The sequence below is a fragment of the Chelonoidis abingdonii genome, chromosome 17 (genome assembly GCF_003597395.2).
Source record: "Chelonoidis abingdonii isolate Lonesome George chromosome 17, CheloAbing_2.0, whole genome shotgun sequence".
Classification (NCBI taxonomy): Eukaryota; Metazoa; Chordata; order Testudines; family Testudinidae; genus Chelonoidis; species Chelonoidis abingdonii.
Genome location: NC_133785.1, coordinates 7222018 through 7249766, shown reverse-complemented (window position 1 = coordinate 7249766; position 27749 = coordinate 7222018). Strand labels below are relative to the sequence as shown.

At 44.5% G+C, this 27749-nt stretch overlaps 1 non-coding gene across 1 annotated transcript; it reads left to right on the top strand.

The window, feature by feature from the left end:
- Positions 1-5319: 5319 nt before the first annotated feature.
- LOC116836308 (U2 spliceosomal RNA) lies at positions 5320-5511 on the top strand. Its single transcript, XR_004376424.1, has one exon. It is a non-coding gene; the product is annotated as a U2 spliceosomal RNA (small nuclear RNA).
- The last annotated feature ends 22238 nt before the right edge of the window (positions 5512-27749 follow it).

Genomic DNA, 27749 nt, shown 5'->3' with positions numbered 1-27749 from the left:
ACGGTGCCGGAAAAAGAAAAAAAAAAAGCTGAATGGGCTCCATGGTTGCTGTGCTATGGCGTCTGCCAGGGCAATCCAGGGAAAAACAGCGTGAAAGGATTGTCAGCTGATGTTTTCCAGGAGGAAGGAATGACTGATGACATTTACCCAGAACCACCCAGGACAATAATGATTCTACCCAGAATTCCAAGGGGCGGGGTTGACTGCGGGAACTATGGGATAGCTACAGAAGAGCTACCCACAATGCAACGCTTCAGAAATCGATGTTAGCCTCAGACCATGGACGCACAACGCCGAATTACTGTGCCTAGTGTGGCCACATGAAATTGAATTTATAATATCAGTTTTATAAAACCGATTTTAGCTAATTCGATATTATCCCGTAGTGTAGACGTGGCCTGACAAATTTATTTGAGCATAAGCTTTCGTGAGCTAAAACCCACTTCATCAGATGCATGCCGTGAAAAATACAGTAGGAAGATATATATACACAGAGAACATGAAAAAAATGGGTGTTGCCATACGAACTGTAACAATAGTAATCAATTAAGGTGGGCTATTATCAGCAGAAGAAAAAAAACATTTGGAGTAATAATCAGGATCGCCCATTTCCAACAGTTGACAAAAAGGTGTGAGTAACAGTAGGGGAAAAATTAGCACAGGGAAATAGTTTTTACTATGTGTAATGACACATCCACTCCCAGTCTTTATTCAAGACTAATTTAATGGTATCCAGTTTGCAAATTAATTCCAATTCTGCAGTTTCTCATTGGGGTCTGGTTTTGAAGTTTTTTTGTTGAAGAATTGTGACTTGGAGGTCTGTAATTGAGTGACTAGGGAGGTTTTTTTCAAAAACCAGTTGGAAAACACTTCAGTCTCCCTAGTCAATCAATTACAGACCTCACAGGAAAGAGGAAAGAAACAAAAAAAAAAACACAGCAGAAAGGAGGATGGAAGTCTCTCAGGCCTGGTCTACACTTAGAGGGTGTGGGGAGGAAATCGATCTAAGACACGTAACTTCATCTACGAGAATAGCGTAGCTGAAGTCAACGTATCTTAGATCGACTTAGAATTACTTACTTTGCGTCCTCGTGGCGCGGGATCGATGGCCGCCACTCCCCCGTCAACTCCGCTTCCGCCTCTCGCCATGGTGGAGTTCCGGAGTCGATGGCAAAGCGATCGGGGGTCGATTTATCGCAGGGGTCGACAACCTTTCAGAAGTGTTGTGCCGAGTCTTCATTTATTCACTCCAGTTTAAGGGTTTCTGTGCCAGTAATACATTTTAACGTTTTTAGAAGGTCTCTTTCTATGTCTATAATATGTAACTAAAGTATTGTTGTATGTAAAGTAAATAAGGTTTTTAAAATGTTTAAGAAGCTTCGTTTAAAATTAAATTAAAATGCAGAGGCCCCCGGACCAGTGGCCAGGACCCAGGCATTGTAAGTGCCACTGAAAATCAGCTTGCGTGCTGCCTTGGCACGCATACCATAGGTTGCCTACCCCTGATTTATTGCATCTACAGTAGACGCGATAAATTGATCCCTGATAGATCGATCACTACGTGCCAATCTGGTGAGTAGTGTAGACGTACCCTTAAAGATTATTTACAGAATTAACTCCATCCCTCATCTCTCTGTGGAGTGAATAAAAATAGTCAGGAATAAAACTACCTTTTGTAGCATAGAAAAATTCACAAGCCAAAACCAAAGATAACCTAATGCATTTCTTTGCCCTGCTTACATTTTTTTGTTGTTTTAGATGGATCATTCCAGGTATATTTTCAGGAGATATTGTACCTGCTTGGTCTCATCCGGAGAGAGAACAACAAAGAGAGACCACAAACAAAATCTCCTCCCCCAGATTTGAAAGTATCTTCTTTCCTCATTGCTCCTTCTGATCAGGTGCCAACTAGGTTATTTGAGCTTCTTAACCCCTTAGAGATAAAACGCTTCAGTTCAGCTGCTAAGGAGGGATTTTATGCTAGTCGTTTCTCTATGACACCCTGTAGCTTTAAATAACCTGAAAGAAAAATACAAACAGCCAAACAGATTCACTCACCCCAAGATTAGTACTCACACCTTGTTCGTTCAGCAGGGGGATCTCCGTTTCTCCCTCTCAAACGCCCCTGTTTGCTAGTTCCCCTTTGTCGCTTTTTAAAAAAGTGAAAATTGAATCTAGGAGAAAGAAACTAGAGAGCAAGGAAGATGAAAGAGGGGGAAAAAAACAATGAAAACTGTACAGTTTAACAGAAATAACTAGACCATGGTGGGATAACATTCCCCCTTTTAAAACAAAACACCTTGTTTAAAAAAAAATGCTTTGCAGTAATATCTAGAAGCCAAACAAGTTCAGAGCCATGGAGCTAGGCAGTGAACAAAGATGTACAGAACCTGCTGACTTCCTTACATGAAAATGTGTAACACTGCAGCATGAAACCTGACTTAATAGGGAAAAGATACCTACAATACTGTTAAGCAGTTAAAATGACTTTTCAATTCAGTGCTCATAATCTAACATATACTGAGGGTAATAATCCCTCTGTATAGCAATCATGTGACCAATGGGTGCAGTTCTGTTGTACAAATACATAATAGGTGAAGACATTTTTTCACAACATAATACAATATCTGCCTGTTGATCCTGTCAATTATCACAAGCTGGGCAAACTGTTCTTGGTCAGTCCCTGGATGGGAGCTCTCCGAAGGTGCTGTGAGAAGTGGCGTCTGTGTCCATTGGCTTGAAGAAATAATGAAACTGTGAAGAGATTTGTGCATCAAGAGAATCCACTATTCATTATCTTCCCTGGTCTGACTGTCAGTCTAGTTTTCCCTACAACTGACTTGTATAGATGCTAAGTAGGTGGGCATTGGTGGGACCATATGATGCAGGCTCTTGATCATATAAAACCACATAGTGTTAGGAGACACCACTTGTCCAACAGCCGCAGGAAAGAGGTAATGCATGACTGTGTGTAGTAATGTCCCAGTTCTACTCAGCGCCAGCACCAACCATCTTGTGTTATTCAGGAGATGGGGGGTTTTGATGGCGGTTATACTAGACAAAGATGACCCTTGTGCCTCCAAGATTTGATTGAAGAAAAAATGATTGAGAGCCTAAAATGTTTGAACTGACAATACCAATTATGGCTAACACAAAAGAGACTTCATCCATCCATCTTTCAAACAACTCATTGGGTCACTTAGCCCTTTAATGTCACTGCTCCTTTTGGCCCCACCCAGGGCCGGCAGGGCAAAAGGGGCAGCTGTCTGGGGTCCGGCGATTTAAAAGGCCCTGGGACTTGTGGCCACCACCACTACTACCACGTCAGTACCCAGAGCCCCAGGCAGCGTGGGCCAGGCAGCGCTGAAGGGCTGGCTGGGGAAGGCTGCCCTGCCCAGCCCCGCCCCTTCTACCCGAGGCCCTGTCCCTTCCAGGGTTCCGGAGCCAGGTTCCCGTACCAGAAACTTAAGTTACTTTCATGCCTGTGGTAGGCCCAGAGGTCCCCTCACTCTCCTCCTATATAGCAGCTCAAAAGGGAAGAACCCTGTGGATTCCTGGGGCACTTCTCTGTACCTCAGGTGGGGAATTGTCCAGCTGCCCTGAAATATTATTGGCCAACAGTTGAATTCAAAGGGTCCACTTATTTTTGGGTACCTTCATTTTTGGATCCCCAGCTTCTGCGAATTTTGTCCAGATTTCCCTTTTTTGAGGTTTTGCTTTCATATATAAAGTGCCTGGATTTAAGTTCAACAGCTGTAGACATTACCTGAAGACATTTTAAAAAGCAAAATCTCATGAGTGATCTGCTCCAGGCATGATCCCAGTCAAGATTTGCAGTCCTATAATTCTATGACCCCCTATAATTCCATGAATGTTTCCCATCTTCCAAGCAGTATTCTGTTAAAAAAAAAAAAAAAAGCCATATTTTTGGTGGTTCACTTTTCTAATTTTGGTGTTTAAATATCCTCTTCCTTGTAGAGGCATGTGAATAACTTTAAAACACAATAGCCTAGATACTCATGTGTCTAAGTGATTATTGTGCTGTCACCCTAAAGTTGGCATGGTCCACAAGCTTGTGTCTTTGGTTAGGGTTTTTTTTGTTTTTGTTTTTTAAACTCTGTGCCTGTGCAGTAATCAGCTGCTGCCTTTATTTTTTTTCCAGACAATAAAACAAAAGTTCTCTTTAGTGTGCACATCAGCTGACATCAGCTAATTTGACACAGTGGCAAGCACTACTGTTTTTGCTAAGTGCTGAAGCAAGTTGATATAATGACCTGATTAGAGTATCACTGCAACATTTCCAATGAGGGCTGTGCAGTTGAGAAAGGGTGGGGTAAAGTATGTCAGCGGGGTTTGAGAGCCAAAGGGAGACAGTCAGGCTACGTCTGCACGACAGACCTCACAGCAGCACAGCCGTGCCGCAGTGTAGCTTTCTCCCGTGGGCGTAATTAAACCGCCCCCAATGAGCAGCAGGAGCTATGACGGCGGGAGAGCGTCTCCCACCAACACAGCCCTGTCGTCACCGGTGCTTCTGTCAGTAAAACGTATGGCTGTTGGAGTTAGGGGGTGTTATTTTTTCCCCACACTCCAGACCAACAAAAGTTTTACTGACAAAAAGTGCTCATTAAAATGCAACTCAAACTCTGTTTCAGTTACTTTTATGTGACCTATATCTGCCTTTTCCGCATTAAGAGCTGAGTACTAAAATACTGGTTTTGCTTATTTATTTATTCCTCTAGTGCCTAGGAGCCCTAGTCAGGGACGAGGACCCCACTGTGCTAGGTGCTGTTCCAATACAGAATAAAAAGACAGTCCCTGCACAGAGAGTTTACATACAAATCAGGTTTGACACCCCCTCGGTAATATCCTGCTAATCATCTGCAGAATAAACATCATCCCTCACTGACTGTAGAGTGAAGAAGAATAATCGTTGACTCCCCTCCCATCATGTGTGCTGTAGGGGAAGGGAGCAGGGCACCAAGTCTAAACTTGCAAGATAGGGTTAGCAACCCGAGGTCGTCAGCACGTTGCAGCAAAGGGGCTGGTTTCATGCAAATAGAAAGTATCCTTCAGGCAGAGAAACTAGTGATGAGGCAACAGCTAACAAGCTTGAGGAATTTATTAGTTTTGAAGCTGAATTTTCAGGCAGAAGGTGGTTTGCTCGCAATGGTAAAAATGGAGCGATTAGGTGAAGGAAGTATGATTAGATTAGAAGTTGTCAAAGAATTGCTATGGCGTTAGTGGCGCTCGCTGGCATGTGTCCCTGTCACATAGAGAGCTGTAGGAATGGGAAGGCTGCAAAATATTTCAATCTATGGTATCGCTTCTCGGCTCTATGAGCTAAGATCAAGCGCAGTATCTGTTCTTATCAGTTTAATATCTGATATGTTTTCTATTTGAAAATTATATATTAAATTGATTTTTGGAACAGGGAGATGGAATAGGAGCTTGCTCCATCCACTCTCTGCATTGACCTGGTATTGCAGTATTTCCAGGAATGGTGCACCTCCCCGTGGGGAGACTATTGTGGTTCAAAAAATAGAATCAGTTGATTTGTTTAGGATGAAATTGTTATGTTATGGCTATAATTTTGCAAGTCTATAGATAGGAGTGTTGCTAGAGAATTTTTTTAAAAGCTGGGATTCTATTTTCTGCTGTCAGTACTTTTAAAGGTAGCAGGAATGAATAAGGGTCTATGAGGGAGATTTTATATATATATATATATATAATAGTGAAAGTCACATGTATATAAATAACTGCATTAATTATACAGACAGGGTGTATTTTGGTTTGTAAGCTCAAGTGAAGGCACTAGATGTGGTACTGCACCCAGTACACAGAGGTCCCAATTCTCTGTAATACAAGTTCAAAAACACTAATATTTAACTTTTGGTTCTTACAGTGTGACTTGGGACAGGACGCTTCAGGTGGCTGCCCATTTCAAATTGCTCTGCAGAGTGAAAATTAAGCTATTTATCTCCTTTCCAAGGAGCTTTGTGAGGAGTGTTTGTGATATGCTTTACAGCTGTGAAGTGTTAGTTACTCTTCTGTGAAAGGTTTCAGAGGGGTAGCCCTGTTAGTCTGTATCAGGGAGGAGTCAGTGAGAAACCGGAGAGCTGGAATTAATTTGCAAACCTGACACAATCAAATTAGGCCTGAATAAAGCCTGGGAGTGGCTGGATCACTACAAAAAGTAATTTCCCCTCTGTTGATATTCACACCTGCTTGTCAACTGTTGGGAACAGGCCACATCTACCCTGACTGAATTGGCTTCGTTAGCACTGACACCCCCCCCATCTTTTCATGTGCTGTATATTTTATACCTGCCTACTGTATTTTTCACTCCATGCATCCAGGGCCGGTGCAACCATTTAGGCGACCTAGGCGGTCGCCTACAGCAGTGGGATTTGGGGGGCACGATTTTGGCAGTGACCGCGGCGTCCGGATCTTCAGTCTCCCCGATTGCCGCTGGCATTTAGGCGGAGGGAGCTGGGGCAGCAAGTGGGCGGGGAGGGGGCGACGCGCAGGGGAACTCCCCGCCCCACCTCCTCCCCAAGCACGCCATGGCTGCTTCACTTCTCCCGCCTCCCAGGCTTGCAGCGCCTAAGCTGATTGGTGCTGGAAGCCTGGGAGGCAGGAGAAATGAAGCAGCGAGGGTGTGCTTGGGGAGGAGTGAGCTGGGGCAGGGGGAGGCGCCTCAGGGCAGAGAGCTGCTGTGGGGAGGTGCAAGGTGGAAGTTTCGCCTAGGGCACGAAACATCCTTGCACCGGCCCTGCATGCATCTGGTGAAGTGAGTTATAGCCCACAAAAGCTTATGCCAAAATAAAGATGTTAGTCTTTAAGGTGCCACAAGGACTCCTCGTTGTTTCTTCTGTGAAAGGCTGTTTTGTGGCAATTGATTTATCCCAGGCAGGTACTCACACTTACAGCGCTGCAGGTGGACTGCTGCAGCATTTAGTGAAGACGCTACCTATGCCACTGAACCCCGTCAGGTAGGTGCTGCCCCTCCCCAAGAGGCAGTAGCTATGTCCATAGGAGAAACCAGTCCACCCAGAGGGGCCTAGGTCAATATAATGTGTCGCCCAGAGAATGCATTTTATACCAACATAGGTTGGTAGCCTGGACCAGGGCTCAGTGAGAGAGTTGCTTCCCCCTCTCTTGCAGTTTTTTTGTTTTTCCACCAAGCTTTGATATCACAACCAGCAGGTGGCGCCAGAGCTCCACAGCCCCAACAGTAGAGAGAGGAAGCTGCCACAACAAAGGGAGCTCTGGACACTGAGCAGAGCTGGCTGCTGGGACCCACAAAACCTGCAGTCTAAGGGCTTGTCTACATGGGGGAATTGACTGACCTCCTATAAGCAGAGTAACCAATGCATTGTAGCTATTCCAATATTATCCCCCCACATGGACACTCTAAAATCAATTTTATTCCCCAAAATTACTACTCTGCTGCCAAAGCTATTCCACTATAGCCATGGCAGGAACTATTCCCATGTAGACAAGCACCTAAATCTGCAGGGATCCCACTTAACAGAGTTGATAGCTTTGGCATGTTCATTGGTGCCACATTGTAAGAAACGGCTGAGGGCAGTGTTGTTGTCATAGTATTCTTTCCTCAGTCTGAACCTTAGAGTCCAAAAAATGAGATACTAGCATGAAATCCTCTAAGCTTAATTACCAGCTTAGATCTGATATGCTGCCACCAATCAGGATTCTGAGTACCTGATAAACTTTGGTCTCCCCAAAACCTTCCCTGGGGACCCCCAAGACCCAGATTCCTTGAGTCTCACAACAAAGGGAAATAAACCACCTTCCCTTCCCCCTCTTTACCTCCTCCCAGATCTTTCCTGCCTGGGTACACCAGGAGATTACTGTGCTTCAACTTTCCTTGAAAACCACAACACAGAGAGATAAGTTTTCATCTCCCCTTCTCGCCCTCACCCAGAGGCAAACTACAATGATTCAAGCTCTGTGAATCTAACACAGAGAGGAAAATTACCTTTTCCCTCCCAACCAAGTCCTTGGGGAAGACAGACTCAATACCTTAGCATTAACAAGGAGTAGAAAAACAATCGCATGTAGGTCTTATAAAAAACGAACGTTTTAATAAAAGACACAAAGAGTGAAAATAGCCTTCTGTAAATTTTTAAGGATGGAATTATTACAGGGTCCTTTCAGCTTATATGATAAAATGGATAAACCAGCCTTATCCGAAGAAAATACATTTTAAAATTTTTCCTCAGCAAACTACACAATACTGCAACATGTACAAAATAACAATTAAAAAAACTATACTGTCTTTCTACCTTTGTACTTACAAATTGGAAACAGAAGATTAGAGAGCCTGTAGATACGTGTGGTCACTCTCAGAGCCCAGAGAGACAACAGACCAAAAACAAAGGACCCACACCCAAACTTCCCTCCACCCAGATTTGAAAGTATCTTGTCTCCTGATTGGTCCTCTGATCAGGTGTTGCAGGTCACTGTTTGTTAACCCTTTACAGGTGAAAGAGACATTAACCCTTAGCTATCTGTTTATGACAGTTGTATTCTCTGTCTCGCCAGCCTCCAAGCCTGCACGCTACCATAGCCCAACACATTATTTGGCTCTGTACAGGGGCAAATGGATGAAATTATATGGCCTGTGTTACACAGGCAGTCAGATCAAATGATCTTAAAATCTAGGAATCCGTTGCTGCAGCTTTACCTAGTCTGAGAGGCAGGGAAAGGAAGAGAAAGGCAAAGGAACCTTTGAGATGACAGCCCTTCCCCGATAAATGGCACATGTTCAATACTTAAAATATCAAACTGGGAATTCCCAGAGTCTTAACAGATTCTTGTCTCTTCTCCACAGAACTAGAGCAGACCTGCCCCTCAGAAACTCTTCCCCTCCCAGAGTCAGCTGGGAACAAGGAGCTCTGTGGCACCAGGGATTCAAGTTCTACAACAAAGACTAAGGACAGGAAAGAGGTAGAAGAGCAGAGTTAGGGGTCTGGAGTCTTTATTAATTATTATTATTTATTTATTAATAGCACAGTAGCACCTGGAAACCCAGTTGAGGTTATGGATCCTGTAAGGTGCCAAGAGCCCCACACACCTGATATTCTCTGAACTCCAAAACCCACTGGGTGCCACCTCACCCACTCCCCTTTGGACAAGCAAGTACACGCAGAGGATAGTGTCTGCCAATGCTTGGAACCCTACAGACAACTATATAGAGGAGACCCACGGATTACCACACTTACCTTCACAGACCCAGTAATCACCCCAGTACACTCTGAGGAGAAAGTCCAGGACAGGCACCTTAACACACTCAAAACTGCCTTCACCAAAGGGGAATACACCACCAGAGAAGTACATCACATCATGGAATGGGCCACCCAAATACACCAAGGAAACGTGCTTCAATGCAGAAATCAAACTTCCAGCGACCGCACACCCTTAGTTGTCACCTACTACCCTATACTGCACTACAACCCATATGGGGTATCAAACAACTAAAACCCATACTTGATAAGAACCCTATCCTGAAATAAGTCTTTCCTGAACCTCCTTCTTCTGGCCTTCAAAACAACCCCTAATCTCTCCAAACTCATCATCAGAAGCAAGCTCCCCACAGACCAGGACACACCAAATCACAGCAGCACCAGACAAAACCTGCAGACACATCTCCACAACCTGAAGACATCTCCACTGCTACAATGATCAACACAACACACCTTTCAAGATCCATGGATCCTACACATGCCAATCACAACACATGGTTACCTCATCCAGTGCACTAAATGCCCCAATAACAACTATGTGGGTGAAACCAGAGAATCACTTTGCTCAAAAATGAACAGGAAAATGATAAGACATGACCACCACATCATCTGTGGGTGAGCACTTCTCACAGACCAATCATTCTTGTATGTGATCTATCAGCCCTCGTCCTCAAAGGAAACCTGCACAACATTTTAAAAAAGATGGGCCTGGGAGTTTAAATTCATAACTTCGCTAGACACTAAAAATCCTGAACTGAATAAAGATACTGGGTTTATGGTTTATTTACAACAATCTGTAAACCACTAACAGCCTCTCCCAACTGCTTTCTCCTCCGCCCCTTTGCTTTCTTCCCTGTGACTGGAGGAGTGTTAACAGGCCACTTCACCTTGAATGGTCCCTTGAAATGTGTTAACTACACTTAACAATCTATTCCACCCTGCACTTAGCAAGCAGTGAAACTTTGAGGCTTTGTCTACACTGGAACTCGTCTTTCAGAGATGTTAAAAACACACACACACACACAAAGTTTAACTATGAGAAGTGCCTGTGTGAACAGCACTTTGTGTGCAGGAGCTGCTGCGGCTCCTTGGGGGGTGGAATTGTTTTGTCTGCAGGATCCTGCAGACAAACAGCAGCTACACTGAGCGCCTTTTAGTGGCAGTGCTATAGCGGGGTTTTTCACATCCCTGAGCACCACAGTTATACTGATATAAGTCTGTAGTGTACACCTGGCCTTTCTCGTGTTTACTTTTGCCAATGCGACTCACGTGAAATACACTGTTGGCACTATTTATTCTTGGCACACTTCTCTCTGCCCGCCCCCCCCCCGCCCCCCAAAAGGAAACCTAAATCACCCAAAAGAAGGGGTAAAATTAGCCTTAAATGAGACAGGCACACATGAGCTTAACAAACAATATACACATCTCACCAACTGCAGCCAGAATAGTCCCCTTTTCCACACTCTCTGTGGGGACTCACCAGGATCATCATCTTTCAGAGCTCCTGCCTCTACCCTCCTGCTGCCAAAGACTGAATTACCTCAGCCACAGGGAGAAACCCAACTTAAATAGTACCCCAGGCACCTCCCCTTTCCCCACCATCTCTTGGAGGCCACAAGAGCCATAAAATAGAGGTAGCAGGAACATACCAACTCATTTCTAGGACAACACCAATAGAAGGAGGAACTGGGACCTTTGTATCCTTGGGTATTTTATGCCTGTATCAGAGGGGTAGCCGTGTTAGTATGGATCTATAAAAGCAGCAAAGAGTCCTGTGACACCTGCAACGTTCATGCATCTGACAAAGTGGATATTCACCCATGAAAGCTAGTGCTCCAATATATTTTTTAGTCTATAAGGTGCCACAGGACTCTTTGCTGCTTTTATGCTTGTAGTTAAGCAGAACAGGTCTTGGCTGTGGATCTGAAGACTCTGGATTTCAATCATATTCATGATCCATGTGCAACTGAAAAAATATGCACATATATAAAAGTTAGTGGGAGGGCCCTGGTGTAACTGCTGGCTTAATTTTAAGTAGACGAAAAGGAAGGTCTAGTATGTAGGATACTGACCTGAGCCTGGAAGTCCTGGGTTCTATTCCTAACTCAACCACAAAGGCCTAGATCTGACCTCAATGGTATTTAGATGTTTAACTCCCACTGACTTCAATGGAAGTTAAGTACCTAAATACCTTTAAGAATCTGGACCAAGTTCCCTAGGTGACCCTGGCCTAGTCATTTAATTTCCCAGGCCCCCTATCAACTAAGAATAACACTTCCCTACCTCACAAGCATTGCATGGGTAGAATCCCTTAATAAGCAGGAGGTGCTCAAGAGACTGCAGGGATGGGGGGCCAGAGAAGTACCTAGGCTGATTGAGGTTTACCTGGATTCCTTATGGCAGTCCCAGGACTACAGACAACCCCAGATCTGTGATCAGGTAACAGGGTTTATTTCCTTATTCGCCTTCACAGATGAAGGAAAACAGGGCGAATTCTGAGCCCCTCAGGTCACCCCGGAGTCAGGTCCAGCCTCACCAATCTCTCCATGGCACTGGCGGCAGCACTTCAGCCTGGCCACTCAGCAGCGTGGCAGCAGCGGCTCCCCCAGCAGTGTAGTGAAGCCACCCCCGAGCGATGCCAGCAGAGATGATGCACTGTGGGCAGAGGGAGAATGGTCGGGTGCCCCCCACGCGAGATTTCTGCTGGGGTTTGCTGGCATCGCTTGGTCACATGCCCCCCAGCCCCTCCCTGCAGCACCGCCGAGCCTTCAAGCTGCGCCCCCCACCCCAGGAACAACAGTGGGGAGCTGCAGGGAGGGGCCACTGCTTTCTGGGAAGAGAGACTAAGGGGGGGGAAGCCTGTGAGACTTAAGCAGTTCCAAGGGCAGCCAAACTTTTCCATTATGCCCCCCCCCGCCGGTTCGGGCAGCAGGTAGCGAGGAGAGCCCCGCCTGGCTGGAAGAAAATCACTGCGCACTGTGCAAGCCCCACCGCTTGTCTCCCCCCACCACGAATGTTGGTCCAATGGAAGCTATGGCCTCACCCACCTCTGCGCTGAAGGGAGAATTCAAAGGGCCCCCTCAGGACAGAGCCTCAGGCCGGGACCCGTGGCCAGGCTCTGTCCCTCCAGCGCAGAGCGCATCTCTCTCTGGGGACAGAGGCATCGGGTCAGCCAGAGCCCAGCCAACCCCATGCTGCGGAGACCAGGCACCTGCTGGGGAGGCGGGGCCTCCTCACAGGGGGCGGGGCCTGGGCTCAGCCACCTGAGAGGGGGCTGGGGGGTGAGGGTCAGAGGGAGAGTGGCCAGGGGCTCAGCCACCTGAGAGGGGGCTGGTGGGAGGGTGGCCTGGGCTCAGCCACTTGAGAGGGGCCGGGGGGGGGGCAGAGGGAGGGTAGCCTGGGCTCAGCCGCTCGGGGGAGAGGATCTACTAGGGCTGTGCTTCCCTCGCCAGGTGGCTGTAATGAGCCGCCGTGACCACTCGGTAGCAGCAAAGGGACTATAGAGACCCCTGTTTCGGGAGCTGCACAGGAGATATTGGTGGGCACCAGGTTGCTCTATGCAGGTGATCCTCTATATAGGAAAAAAAGTAAGGACCCCACCCTCCCTCTGTGGGGAACAGTGGGACTCTGCGTAGGGACTACAGGTACTAGTGTGTAGGGACTGGGGAGGGGGCAAAGCATATGGGGAAAATGTGGATGCTTCAGGCCTAGTTATACTGTCAGATAGGAGTCTGAGCAGGGTCATCTGCACATGCACAGAGATGGTAGGACTGGGGTGGGTGGGAATCCATCTAGGGTACGGGGGAAGGTACCTCTCCCTAGGGTCAACATAAGAGATCCTTGCATAGGATAAGAGGCTCCCATTCACTGTTTATTTCCCCCCATACTATCTGTCACCCAGAGTCCAGTCTCCGTCTGCTGTCATGCAGCATCATTTCCTGCACTGTCCAGCCTTCAGCCAAGGGGCTCAGAACATCCTGGCTTCTTTCTCCACCATGCAGGAGGATTTCTCTTTCTTAGGCCAGCACTGCCACCTAGGCTGTGCCCTGTCAGGGGGAACTGCGGTCACTGCCCCACAGAGCTCAACACCCCACTGGAACACAATCCCATGTACAATATGGGGAGTGGGTTAACTTTTCATGTCCTTGCTTCCAAAGACTGTTGGTATGCAAATTTTAATAATAATTTTCAGTTAAAAGGTTTGGCCAATGAAGTTTCTTTTTTTTCTTAAGGAAATGTATTAGAGACTTTAGTATATCACATTTTCCTGATTTATTCAAACACTTTGTATTCCAAGTTGAATAAAACAAGTATCTGCATTTTAATTTAACCGTTCTGTTTGATTTTAAACTAGACTATTCTATGAAAATATTAAACACAACAATTCTGGCCATGAGACATACACCACAAGACAGGTCATAGAACACAAAACATAATTCCTATTGTGCCAGTAAAAGCATGATATGCTGAAATGCTGTTCAGCTGGCATCAGTATTCTCTGATTATCTGAAAGACAAAAAAACAGATCTACCCTTTCTGGGCAGTCAATCATCACTTAAAAATATATAAATACCCTTGTTGATTTCAGGCAAAACAGAGGAATTATCCCATATTTTCTTGTATTTGTTTCATAGGCAGCCCAAGTGTCAGTGGCTTCTACCTTATCAGTTAGATAATTTGCATTAATACAGATGCTTTCTGGCTTGCTTCTGGATCCAAAGCTATTCACAGCTTAAAGATTCTTACCTTAAAAGGGACATAATTAACTTTACCAGAATTTATTTACAAACATTTTAAAGACATCAAGAACTTTCCTCTTTAGAATTCCTTTCTGAACACCGGGTAAAGGCCATTTATTTAACATGTAATCCAAAGGGTTATCCTTAGAGGGTTTCCACTGAGACCCACCCATCCCCTTTTCTGGCACTCAAACAGAGATTTAAACAGAAAGAAGGAGGGAATAATGGTCTAATCCAAAAAATCCAAGCTAGCATTCTCTGCTTACACTGACTGCTACAGGGGACGGAACAGAAGAATCTTAATATGACCTCAGGGCTTCCTCGCACGCTATGGCTTCCATCCTGAGGAATTACGAACAAGAAGCTCAGTTCCGCCCACACACCTAACACCCAAAGGTATAAGACAGAAATACAGTAACCAGGTAACTAGAATATAACCAGAACCCTATTATTTCCTTATCCTATTAGGGCTCACCTTTAATCAGACAGTCCTTAACATATAACACCAACAGTACCAAGCAAAGCAAACATAAAATAACAAGGGTAAAACAAATAGATAGTGTAAATTCTGCAGGGCTCCCCCCTTCTCAATTGCTCACCAAACTGTGACAAATTTCTGTTACCAATCTATCCCCCGTGTCAAGTGATCAGGTTGACACTACAGGATCACTGGGGGAATGTCATAAACAGATAGCTAAGGGTTAATGTTTCTTTCACCTGTAAAGGGTTAACAAAGGGAACCAAACACCTGACCAGAGGACCAATCAGATCACTCAGGGAAAAACATTAATGCCCCAAGCCCTAAGCCACTTTCATACTCACACATGTACGTCCAGACTGGCCACTTCTGTGTATATAATGTTTCAGAGAAGGGGCGAGGTGGACTGGGAAGATTATCCTGTATACAGCTTGTCCAGAATTTCAACATTCTTCCACTCTGGGAGGGCTGTTCTTTAACACCCTGGAATCTCCTGTGGCGTCTCTTTCAGAGATTCCAGTCCAGGTCAGCTGCCTGTGGCTTCTTCAGTGTCACCAAGCCACATTGGCTCCGGGGTCACAAAGGCACACTGTTGGATCTCACTGGACAGTTAGCTTTGCAAATGTAATCTCTCAGTTCTGTAATTTGTATTGCCTTTGGTTCATGCCTCTGTCTATATATTTTTTTTTCACAGCCAGCTGGGGCCGAAGGCAGTTTTTCTTGTACTTAGCATAGTCTGCATTGATTCTTGACCTTGAACACAGAGCAACTCTCTTTATCCCTGGGCCAAGCTGAATTTTCAATTAACCCGTTCCTTTCCTCAATAGACAAATTACTCACACTGTGTGTCAGAGGCTTTTTTTTGGTGATTAAAAGCTCCTCTGAGATGTATGATCTTATCTAGTTTGAAGGTACCTTCTAGTGGACATTGTTCAGATGGATTTTCACACGTGTAAAGATTCCAATTCTCTAAAATACCTGCACGTTGTTGGACCATAATGTACGTACATAAAAATAAGTATGGGTACCCTTAGGGGGTGAGGTGGAATGTTTCCGCGCGCACACACACACACACACACACACACACGGAGGATGCCCTGTCCGCACTAGCGTCACATAAACTAAGGATCTCTCCCTACAGGGTACTCACACAGGAGAGGCTAACGAGGATGGCCACGACCCTCCTACATCTCCCTTCAGCAAAGAGCGTCGGCTAGTCTCAGGGAGACGGCGCCACTTACTCTGATTGTGTCCAGTGAAATGATCAGACTGTCAGTAGCCCACATGGAAAGGAAAGGGGGAGGGAAGATGGGTTCACACTCTCCTAGACCCAGGTAGCTTCCTCACCGGACGATGCCAGGCCGAGTCAGCCCACCGTGGGTCGGACCTTCTAAGATCCTCTAGTTACCGGGCTTGCGTTAGAGTAGTCCTGGTCACGAGCTTTCACTTCCCAGAGTACTCTGGGCATCTTCCGGTAACAGTCACTCACACTAGTGTACATACACACACACACACACCCCAAGGCTTTTATTTTCATATACCACGATGCATCTGTACCTTACGTCTGGACCCAATACCATGAGGTGGTATAACAACCCCTTTTGAGGCGGTAAAAACCCCTAAGCACCGGTGCATACCTAATGCATTTCCCTACACATTACCTAATGCATTTCCCTATGCATTACCTTGTTGGCCAATCAAGCAGTTCCCCCGTACTGCTATAAACTAACCTTGTTGGGGCCTTTCCCCAATACCACTCTGCATCTGATATTGCCGCACAGTCAATAAGTTCAGATGACGTGAGCCCAACAGAGACAGAAGGCCCCACGGACACTCCTCCTCCAACACCCCAATAGAGATTTCAAAAGGTCTCATACCTCTCTTGTGGCGCCATGAGGTTCGAAGGGGAACAATCCGTAGCAGTTGCCTGTGTCTCAGTAGGCATTGCCATCCCGGACGAGCCCCCAAATTGTCAGAGAAAAACTCAGTTCTCGCTTTTTGTTTGGGTGCAGCAGAGTCAGATACTTTATTCTGTTTAGCAGCTACAACAGGGAGAGAGTGCACTAGGACATAGGGTCTCTTCTTCCTAGACAGGTCTCTTCACAGGTAAACAATTACAGCAGCATTTACACTTTTGTTACAGACAATAATAAGCAACAGCTGCATTTTGTTTATACATAGGTCATCCTGATATCTTTTTTTTTTCTCACTTAAGAGACACCAGTCTACATATTGTATTATCTACACAAGGTCGAAAAACAACTTCTCACACAGTTCTTTTCCACTTGCCTCACACAATCCTTGCTTCTACAAATCTCACGTTATTAGGGTTACAGTTAGCCTAACTCTTGCTAACAGAGACTGTCATGCAGTAAGATCCCCTACAAATCCCTGTCAGTTCTTTCTGTACTTCCATACTGGATATTATGTCCAGGCTGTCTTTCACGATTTAACTTCTTGTTTAAGAGTCTGGGACAATGTACACTCTAGGAAAGAATCAACTGGATAAATTCATTAAATTGGACACTGGAGTTATACCAGGACAAAACCACACAGTCACCACTGAACTGAACTAACCTGATCAAGCAAAACTAGAACCTTTCACAAGAATTAGTAGAAGAGCAGTTTGCTGCTATTTCTGTAAAAAAGCCAAAGTAGCAATTTAAAAATAAATCAAATCAATTTGGTCCTGTAAATAGTCACCATTTTTTTACAGTTCTGTCTAGAAACGAAAAACCAGACAAATAATTCTACTTGACAGCAATTTTGCGTTTTTGCCTGCAAGAGCCCCTCGGCATAAAACTACCTTTGAAGTCACGGGGCATTCAGGCCCATGATAATTTTGCACCTCAGATTCCCCAAGGCTTTAATGAGAGCCTTGGTGGCAGACAGAAAGTTAACTATACAATTATTCAATCTATTTAACAGAATTAGGCCCAAATGAAAGCTCTACTTTTAATTAAATGACAGAAAACAGTCATACACATTCCTCCCTCACTGTGATCGCTCCATAGAGACCAATCACTAAGGGACCCCTTCTGCCAGGTGTTGTCAGTAGCAGCAAGGGCTTGGTTGAAATATCTAGAGGTTCCTCTTGAAATTAACAAACACACTGGCTCAAGTTCCCACCAAGAAGCCTGGGGAGAACTAAATCCTCTTCCTTAGGCACCCTTAACAGGCAAATTTTCTCTCAGAAGACCTCAGTAACCGTGTATGAAACAAAGAAAACGTATAAGAGAAAAAGGAATAGCATTAATATGGGAAACCATAAATCAACTGCATGGTGAATGAATACTAAGTAAAACCCCTGCTGCCACAGTACGTTGGGCAATGTCCTTTGCCTCGGTTTCCCCACCTGCAGATCTGGCAGCCCTATGAACAAATATTCCTTTTGTACACCACTTCCCTCCTTTCCCTCCTGCTGTCCTCCACTAATGGTTTGCAGTCAGAAGTTAGTTCTGTTCCCAGGACAGCATCTCTCACAGCCACTACTGTCTTCAGTCACAATATAAAAGTTGAGTTCTGAGGCTCTATTACATAACCCAGCTCTCAGTGATTCCAGGTCCGGTAGCTGTGAGGTAGGAGAACACTCGGTGTGGAGTACACTCAGCTATATTATTATATTATTCAGCCTTAGCAGAGAAAGGCTCAAGCAATCTGCACGAAGCCAGCCCTTATGATGACTTTGGGCTGTTAACCTTGTATCTACAGTAGAACCTCATAGTTACGAACACAAAACTGATCAGTCAAAAAGGTAAGAAAACTCTTTCAGTGCTTGTTTCATTTAAATTAAGATGGTTAAAAGCAGAGTCTTCTCCTTAGTAAAGTTTCAAAGCTGTATTAAATCAATGTTCAGTTGTAAACTTTTGAAAGAACACCCATCACATTTTGTTCAGTGTTATGAACACTTCAGAGTTACGAACAACCTTCATTTCCCAGGGCGCATTTGTAACTTTGAGGTTCTACTGTATTGAGTTCCTGGGACCAGTGGCAGGCCTCCCTCCAGATTAAGGGGAGGAGCCACTGGACCTGGGGTCAAATAAATACAGGGGGCAACAAAAGAGAAAACAGGAATGGGAGTGAGGTCATAGGGTCAAAAGCAGGGATCCAGAAGGGAACTGTCAACCCTGTGAATTGCAAATTTACATTGACCCATATGGCACATATCATTTTCTTCCCTTTCTCAGGCAATGACTATCTGTATTCAAGGGCCTGATCTCATACACCTGACACAATCAAGGCCCTTGAGCCAAGACTTGTTGCTTGAAAGGAGAATTGGACATACTGCATTTCATGAAGCGCAGACAGAAGAATGCCCAGCCAAATTCCTCCCCTTCCCATTCCTGGTAGCAGAGCAGAGCAGAGCTCGCCAGAGCCAGAAAGGCACATACTCTGCATGCTGATACCTGCTCCAGATGTTTGTTCCTATTGCCTGAATCTATCACCACGTGGCACATCCTCATCACTGACCCAAGAGTCAGGTTCAGTTTCCACATCCTGATCATGTGATGTGTTGGAGGATCCCTCACCCCTGTTCCTGGGCTGCATGGCATATGAATGGAGATCTGCCTCTGAGGAAATTAGAATCCAAGTATTTCTGAGAGGCTGGTCTGCTCGACCTCAGCGGAGAAGAGACAGACCCAGTGTTAAGATTCTGGGGATTCCCAGTTAAATTACTTAAGTGCTGAAAATGTGCCATTTATTAGGGAGCGGCTGTCATCTCAAATGTTCCTTTGCCACCTCCCTTCCTTTCTCTAGGCAAAGCTGCAACAACGGCTTCCTAGACTTTAAGGGAAGCAGGGATAATGAGACCATTTGATCTGACCACCTGTGTAACACAGGCCATAGAATTTCATCCATTTGCCCCTGTACGGAGCCAAATAATATATGCGGGACTAAGTCTATCTCCCAGAGAGGCCTGCAGACTTGAAAACATCCAGAGATGGAGAATCCACCGCTGGCCTCGGTAGTTTGTTCCAATAGAGCACCAATGAACATATCAAAGATCTCACCCCCATCAACTTGGATCACTGTATATCTAGGGGAGCCTGAGGGCCTGTCTACATGGTGAAACTGAGCAGCACAGCTATAGAAGAACTTTGGAAGCAGAGGAATAGAACTGATTTTATTTAGATGGGGGGGTTAGACTGAAATAGCTACAGCACGATAAAAAGGTCCCTTAGGTTATGTGCTAACTACTTATGCTAAACTCTCTGTTCAATCTCATATTTTCCTGTGACACCAAGTACCCTTCCCAGGCTATGTCTACACTAGGACTTTTGTTGATAAAACTTTTGTCGGTCAGGGTGTGAAATAAACACATGCCTGACTGACATAAGTTTCACTGACAGAAGCACCGGTCTGGACAGCACTATGTCGGTGGGAGATGCTCTCCTGTTGACATAGCTACCGCCACTCATGGGATGGTTTTATTTTGCTGATGGGAGAGAGCTCTCCCACCAGTATACAGCAGCTACATGGGAGACCTTACAGCGGCGCAGCTGCAGTTGTACAGCAATAAGGTCTGCAGTGAAGACATAGCCCCAGACCAGGGGAAGAGCTCTGTATAGCTCAAAAGCTTGTTTCTTTCACCAACAAGTTGGTCCACTAAAATATATCACTGCACCCACCTTTGTCTCTCTAAGGCCCTTCAGTCTGGCAAGTAGTAGTTAACCAGCCTACTGAAAGTACTCACAGCACAGAGTGGACTCCCACATTCTTACTTTAATCAGCTTTTAAAAAATAAGCCAGTACCAGACAAAGAAGTTCGTTTGTATCCACACAAATAAATGTACACCACCAGCATAGAGCAATGTTTTCCCCAAAGAGAAATGAAGACATTCATGCCATAGAGGAAAAATGGTTGCTGTGTCTATCACCACATGCTGCATACCACCCCCTGCTTTCTCAAAGGCACCATCAAACACTTCTGCTTGCGTTATGTTCCTCACTAAAGCTACCATAGAACTTGGCTTGTGAATTCCCTGAAGGCAGGGGCTGGACTGTATCTTATGCTTCAGTGCTGTAACATTCTGAAGCAAACTGAGTCCTCTGGGGTACTGCAACAAAAATGTTATTAATTAACAAATACTGCTTATGTCCATGTCCAGAGCAGCATGGTGCTTTAAGACATGCGCAATAGCTAGTGTGGTACAGGCAGACCTGCTGGTTACCTCTTAGCTCTGAGGTCTTATGCTAACATTCTCCCTTCTATTGCTCTTTTGGGGTTCTCTCTTGACACACTGTTGTCCTACGTATCCTCACTAGCTCTTTCTTCCATACTATTCCTGCCTTCCTTTGTGTTGCTATTGCAATTGAAAATGCTGCCCTCTTTGGAAGGAGAAAAGATCATATTCAGTATTTTCCCACAGTTCAGCATTCTGAGGCACAGAACTTGGGTACCTTGCCTTGATCTAGACTGGGGTAGGCAACCTATAGCACGCATGCCAAAGGCGGCATACGAGCGGATTTTCAGTGGCACTCACACTGCCCGGGTCCTGGCCCCTGGTCCAAGGGGCTCTGCATTTTAATTTAATTTTAAATTAAGTTTCTTAAACACTTTAAAAACCTTATTTACTTTACATACAACAATAGTTTAATTATACATTATAGACTTATAGAAAAATCTTCTAAAAATGTTAAAATGTATTACTGGCACGAGAAACCTTACATTAGAGTGAATAAATGAAGACTAGGCACACCACTTCTGAAAGGTTGCTGACCCCCGATCTAGACACTTTTTCCATTTTCAAATGCTCCTTAGGCAACACATATGATTCGCACTAGTTCAGAAAGGGGGTTGTGTTTTGTGTAACACTCCAGCTTGCTGCAAATTTACAGGATTCGGTAATGCATGCATTGCAGGTGCTTCTCTGAGGCCTTGTCTTCACATGGGAATACAAAGTGTGTTCCTACCATGAACTAACACAAAATAAAGTCCTAGTGAAGACAAGACAAGTGTAGTTTTAACATGTTATCAAATCAAGATAAACTCTTGGGTTGGGATTACCTGACACTGCTAACGCATGTGAAAACTACAAACTGCCTTGTCCTCACTGGGATTTTACCAGGTCAGCTAGCATGTAATAAAAGCACACCTGTTTTCCCTAGTGTAAATGCTCTTTAAGAACTAAATTCATAAGAAACTGTTAAGAAAAGCCATGTCAAGTGAAAACAGCTCCTGTGAGGTTTATCGTCTATCGTCGGGTATCCTGAAGTTGTGCCATTTAAGACAGCAAGACCAAGTAAATTACTTTTCTTTTGCCAACTATTTATTCTATCTCAGGGCATTTCTATGCACCATGAGGTGCCATCAAAAGCTACTGCGTGCCTACACAATTGTTGATTCTTCGGTATTTTGCCTTAGGTGCTACACACATACTGCAGTAACTCACCTTGTACTTTCATACTGGGCCAGAATACGGTATCTCTTGCATGTTGTAAGTAAAAGCCCCAAGGACTTTGTTTAAAAGCCTCTGCCTCATGCTCTGTACAACAAAATCTGCCCTATTTTCTGCCCTAATTTCACTGTAAATTTGGATTCATTTCTTAGTTCCTTTGACTCACTGGGTAACTGAACTTTTAAGTCACTTTCCCAGCCTGTGCTTTGGTGTCCTCTTTGTAAGATGAAGAGCTGCTGTTGGTCACTAGCCTAGGACTTGGGAGACCCAGATGAAATTCCGTGCTCCAGCAGAGACCTCCTCTGTCATCCTGGGCAAGTCACATAGCTTCCCTGTGCCTCCCTTCACCATCTGGCCAATGGGGATAACAGCCCTGCCCTTCCTCTCAGGGATGTTGTGAAGATAAATACATTAAGAGATTACGGGGGGCTCAGATATCATTGGAATGGGGATCCCCCAAGTACTGAAGACAGGACCTAGATCCTGTTCCATCTTACAGAGCTGGACTGATACCAGAATGTTTATAGAGGGCCTTGCGATGACTGGATGACTAGTCCATAAGACCAGCCATACTGGGTCAGACCAATGATCCATCTAGTCCAGTGTCCTGTCTTCCAACAGTGGCCAATGCTAGGTGCCCCAGAGGGAATTAACAGAACAGGTAATCTTTAAGTGATCACCCCCTGTCGCCCATGCCCAGCTTCTGGCAAGCAGACGCGAGGGACACCATCCCATCCTGGTTAACGGACTTCCTCCATGAATTTATCCAGTTGTTTTTTGAACCCTGTTATAGTCTTGACTTTCACAACATCCTCTGGCAAAGAGTTCCACAGACTGACTGTGTGTGTTTGTGAAGAAATACTTCCTTTTGTTTGTTTTAAACTTGCTGCCTATTAATATCATTTGGTGAAACCTAGTTCTTGTGTTATGAGAAGGCGTAAATAATGCTTCCTTAATCACCTTCTCCACACCAGTCATGATTTGAGAGACCTTTATCATATTTCCCCTTTAGTTGTCTCTGTTCTGACCTGAAAAGTTCCAGTCTTAATCCTCTCTCCTCATATGGAAGCTGTTCCATACCCCTCTTCATTTTTGCTGCCATTTTCTGTACCTTGTCCATTTCTAATGTATCTTTTTTGAGATGGGGCAACCACATATGCATACAGGATTCAAGATGTGCACATACCATGGATTTATATAGTGGCATGATGATATTTTCAGTCTTATCTATCCCTTTCCTAATGATTCCCACATTCTGTTTGCTTTTTCGACAGCCGCTGCACATGGAGTGGTTGTTTTCAGAGAACTCTCCACAATGACCCCAAGATCTCTTTCTTGAGTGGTAACAGCTAATTTAGACTCCATGATTTTGTATGTGTAGCTGGGATTATGTTTGCCAATGTGCCTTACTTTGCATTTATCAATATAGAATTGCATCTGCAATTTTGTTACCCAGTTGTGTGAGATCCCTTTGTAACTCTTTGCAGTCTGCTTTGGACTTAACTATCTTGAGTAGTTTTGTATCATCTGCAAATTTTGCCCCTCACTGTTTACCCCTTTTTCCAGATAATTTATTAATATGTTGAACAGTACTGGTCCCAGTACAGATACCTGGCGGACACCACTATTTACCTCTCTCCATCCTGAAAACTGACCATTTGTTTCTACCCTTTGTTTCCTATCTTTTAACCAGTTACTTATCCATGAGAGGACCTTATCTCTTATCCCATGACACCTTACTTTGCTTAAGAGCCTTTGATGAGGGACCTTGTCAAAGGCTTTCTGAAAATCTAAGTACACTATATCCACTGGATCCCCCTTGTCCACATGCTTGTTGACCCCCTCAAAGAATTCTATGAGATGGGTGAGGGATGATATCCCTTTACAAATCGTGTTCGTCTATGTGTCTGATAATTCTGATCTTTACTATAGTTTCAACCAATTTGTTTGGTACTGAAGTTAGGCTTACTGGCCTCTGGAGCCTTTTCTAAAAATTGGCATCACATGAGCCACTGGCCGGTCACGTAGTACAGAAGCTGATTTAAGTGATAGCTTACATACCACAGTTAGCACTTCTGCAATTTCACATCTGAGTTCCTTCAGAACTGTTGGGCAAATACCATCTGGTTCCAGTGACTTATTACTATTTAATTTATCAATTTGTTCCAAAACCTCTTCTAATGACACCTCAATCTGGGAGTTACTCTGATTTGTCACCCAGAAAGAATGGCTCAGGTTTGGGAACCTTCCTCATTGCATCAGTCTTTATGGCTGAGGATAAGAATCCATTTAGTTGCTCCGCAATAGCCTTATAATTCTTGAGTGCTCCTTTAGCATCTCGATTGTCCAGTGGCCCCACTGGTTGTTTAGCAGGCTTCCTGACTCTGATGTACTTAAAACTTTTTTGTTTGTTTGTTTTGGCCTTCCTAATTGTATTTTTACACTTCACTTGCCAGAGTTTCTATTTTCCTCAATAAACTTTAACTTCCACTTCTTAAAGGATGCCTTTTTGCCTCTAACTGCTTCTTTTACTTTGGTATTTAGCCACAATGGCAATTTTTTGGTTCTCTTATGATTTTTTCATCTGGGATATACATTTACATTTAGCCTCTATTAGGGTGTCTTTAAAAAGTTTCCATGCAGCTTGCAGGAATTTCACTTTTGGCACTGTACCTTTTAATTTCTGTTTAACTATCTTCTTTTGTGTAGTTCCCCTTTCTGAAATTAAATGCTACCGTGGTGGGCTGCTGTGGTTTCTCCCCCTCTCTTCCCCTCGGCATGTTACATTTTATTATGTTATGGTCACTGTTGCGAAGCAGTCCAACTATATTCACCTCTTGGACCAGCAAGGACTTAGGACTAAGTCAAGAATTGCCTCTCCTCTTAGGGGTTCCAGGATTAGCTGCTCCAAGAAAGTCATTTTCTCTCTGCATCCCGTCCTGAGATGACATGTTCCTAGGCAATATGGGGATAGCTGAAATCTCTCATTATTATTGATTTTTTTATTTGTACAGCCTCTTTAATCTTCCTGAGCATTTCACGGTCACTATCACCATCCTGGTCGGGTGATCCGTAGTATATTCCTACTGCTATATTCTTTTTATCCAAGCACAGGATTACTATCCATAGAGATTCTATGGTACCGTTTGGTTCATTTAAGATTTTTACTTCATTTGACTCCATGCTTTCTTTCACATACAGTGCCGCTCCCCCACCAGCACGACCAGTTCTGTCCTTCCAATATATTTTGTACCCCGGTATCACTGGGTCCCACTGATTATCCTCATTCTCCCAAGTTTCTGTGATGCCTGTTATATCTATATCCTCATTTAATACAAGACACCCTAGTTCCCCCATCTTAGTATTTAGACTTCCAGCATTTGTATATAAGCACTTAAAAAAAATTGTCACTGTCTACCATTACATGATGTAATTGAATGGAACTCTTTCATTTCACCATTTCTCATCTGATCCTAACCATATTTTATCATAATCCATCCTCTCCTCCTTACTTGGATATAGAGAATTTCCATTAATAGACCTCCCCTAAGGCACTGGCTCTCAACCTCTCTAGACAACTGTACCTCTTTCAGGAGTCTGATTTGTCTTGTGGACCCTTAGGTTTCACCTCACTTAAAAAGTACGTGCTTACAAAATTAGACATAAAAATACAAAAACGTCCCAGCACACTATTACTTAAAAAGTGCTGACTTTTGCATTTCTACCATATAATTATAAAATAAATCAATTGGAATATAAATATTGTGCTTACATTTCAGTGGATAGTATATAGAGCAGTATAAACAAGTCATCGTCTGTATGAAATTGTAGTTTGTACTGACGTCGTTAGTGCTTTTTACGTAGCCTGTTGTGAAACTAGGCAAATATCTAGATGAGTTGATATAAACCCTGGAAGTACACATACTCCTGGTTGAGAAACACTGCCCTAAGGGCTGTGTCTGTCTGAACCACATGCATCTTTGCACCTGTCCACGTTCCCCTAGCCCTTAATTTAAAAACTACTCTACGACCTTTTTACATTTACATGCCGGCCATCCCGTTCCAGTTTGGTTTAAGGGGGGCCCATCCTTTCTGCGTAGGCTCCCCATTTCCCAAAAGGCTTCCCAGTTCCTAATAAATCTAAACCCCTCCTCCCTACACCATTGTCTCATCCACGCATCGAGACCATGCAGTTCTGCCTAACTGATCCTGCACATGGAACTGGAAGCATTTCAGAGGTCCTGGACTTCAATCTCTTACCTAGCAGCCTAAATTTGGCTTTCAGGACCTCTCTCCTATCCTTCCCTGTCATTGGTACCCTACCTACGCTGAAGGCAACAAGAAAGCTGGAGCTGAAGAGATTGTCCTGAGGCTAAGAGGAAAAGCCTGCAGATGAGACTGTGACTAACCTGCAATATCCAGTGGAGTAAGAAAAACTGCTTAATCTAGATGTCACCCAGTCTATAGGCTGAGTGTTTAGATTGCGTGCTTATCTTTTATTTTCTTTTGGTAACTATTCTGACTTTTTGCCTATCACTTACAATCACTTAAAATCTATCTTTCGTCATCATAAATATTAAAACATTTTTATCTTTACCAGCGAGTTTACTTGAAGCGTTTGGTAAATCTGCTCAGGTTCATAAAGGCTGGGGTATGTCCATTTTCCATTGATGAAGTGGTGAACCAGTTAATAAATCTGCATTGCTCATCTTGGGCAGATGGTATATTTCTGGGGTACAATGCTGGGAGCTGGGGGGATTTGGTTGGTGCCTTTCTCTGTGTGACTCATGACTGGCTCTGGGAACATCCATGCAATATAGCTGGATGTGGGACTCCACATGCGGTTGTACTGAGTAGTAACAGCACCTAGAGGGGTTTGCTGCTTGCCACCTGTAAGGCATTGAGAGAGACAACCCAGGGTAGTGAGAAAAGGGGACACAGCGCTCCCACAGTACCAGGTTGCACCCTGGGGATCCTGTCACAACTATGTATGTCAGTCAAGCAGCAAGCACCCCACAAACACACACACACCAGACAACAAACGCACCCTAAGGGTCACATAGTCACTCCTCTGTCACCTGAGAACTCTCTCCCAAAACTCCTGTTAGCTGCTCCTGTCCACTAGCTCCTCTGGTCGGTTAGAAGCATGATTTTTAAACCCAGTTTTCCTTGAGTAGCCTTGTCCTCTCGTTAGGGTTGATAGGTGCTAAAGGGCTTAGGGATCAAAGCCTCATTAAGAAGGTGTCAATTTTGCCTAGTAGTCCACTAGACTCAGCTCAGCACAGGATGCCCCAAACAAACAGACCACACTATATACCAGTCAAGCAGGGAACACACCACAAACACACACTAAAGACAACACACTTACCTGAAGGTTAAATAGTCGCTCCTCTGTCCCCTGGAGAACTCCCTCACAAAATTCCTGTTAGCAGCTCCTGGTCACTAGCTCAAAGAGAAGTATTTTCACACTTGTGGTGGCTAACAAAGACCAGCGCTGGTCTAAGTGTATATGTTAATTTTAGATTTCCGCATCTGGACACCCCCCTCACACCCCGAGGCCCTGTCTCCACTAGCACTTATGTCAGAAAAGCTTTTGTCGCTCAGGGGTGTGAAAAAAAACATACATTTTGCCAGCATAAGTGCTCATGTGCACAGTGCTTTGTCGGCAAGAGACACTGTTGACATAGCTACTGCTGCTGGTTGAGTTGATGGACAAGCTCTCTCCCATCGGTAGAACATGGCTACACGAGCTTGGCTTATCCCAACTTACGGGTGAAGCTTGAGGAAATCAGAGCCTGCAATGGAAGGACTACTTAGTATTTAAAAAGGAGGGAGAGGGTCTAGCCTTCCTGCTTGCTATTCCCTG